The sequence below is a fragment of the Piliocolobus tephrosceles genome, chromosome 8, assembly GCF_002776525.5.
Source record: "Piliocolobus tephrosceles isolate RC106 chromosome 8, ASM277652v3, whole genome shotgun sequence".
Classification (NCBI taxonomy): Eukaryota; Metazoa; Chordata; class Mammalia; order Primates; family Cercopithecidae; genus Piliocolobus; species Piliocolobus tephrosceles.
The window spans coordinates 81,761,247-81,762,518 of record NC_045441.1 but is presented as its reverse complement, the minus strand read 5'-3'; positions in this window follow the sequence as shown (position 1 = coordinate 81,762,518).

Genomic DNA, 1,272 nt, shown 5'->3' with positions numbered 1-1,272 from the left:
CTTTCTTTCTTTCTTTCTTTCTTTCTTTCTTTCTTTCTTTCTTTCTTATTTTCTTTGGCCATTTGTATTTATTTATCAGTGAAGTGCCAACATACATATTCATCCCGTTTTTTTAAAGATTTACTGGTTCATAAGCATCTTTTTTTTGTTTGTAAAAGGGTTTTGCATATTGAAGAAATTTACTGTCATTTGCATTGAAAATATTTTTCTTAGTTTGCTTTGTGATTATTTTTTGCTTTGTAAAGATTTTAATGTTTATGCAGTCAGATATATCAGGATTTTACTTTTTTGTTGTTGTTGAGACAGCTGCTCAGGCTGGAGTGCAGTGGCATGATAATAGCTTACTGCAGCCTCAATCTCCCAGGCTTAATCGATCCTCCAACCCCAGCCTCCCAAGTAGCTGAGACTACAGGTGTGTGCCACCACACCCAGCTATTTAAAAAAAAAATTTTTAGTACAGATAAGGTCTCACTATGATATCCAGGCTGGTCTCGAATTCTTGGGCGCAAGTAATCCTCCTGCCTTCAAATTGCTGGAATTACAGGTGTGAGCCACTGTGTCCAGTAGTATTTTCCTTTATAGTTTTAGTTTCATGTCATATTTAAAATGTCCATCTCTTCTGATATGGTTTGGCTGTGTCCTCACACAAAACTCACCTTGAATTGTAATAATCTCCACGTGTCTAGGACAGAACCAGGTGAGATAACTGAATCGTGGGGTGGTTTCTCCCATACTGTTCTCATGGTCGTGAATAAGTCTCATGAGATCTGATGGTTGCTGTCTTGCCTGCTGCCATATAAGACGTGACTTTGCTCTTCCTTCACCTTCTGCCATGATTGTGAGGCCTCCCCAGCCATGTGAACTGTGAGTCCAGTAAACCTCTTTCCTTTATAAATTACCCAGTCTCGAGTATGTCTTTATTAGCAGCATCAGAAGGGACTAATACATCCTCTCCCAGAGGACAAAAATTAAAAATAATGTATGTTTATTTATGTAACATAATCATGTATGTTATTTAGTTTTAGTTTTTACATTTAAGTCTTTCATATATCTATTAATGGCATTTTAGTGAAATAGGGTAGGCAGGGATTTGACTTTATTCTTACCCTAGCAATGTAAAGGAGATTGGTAAATTTAAGTATAGCTATTAAAAACATTGAGTGTAGGTGTCTGTACTGATGAGAAAAGATGTCAAAAATATGCAAAGGATAAGAAGACATTAGGAAAATGGCCGATAGGAGACAGAACTAACATGCAGCTACCACTTGAATG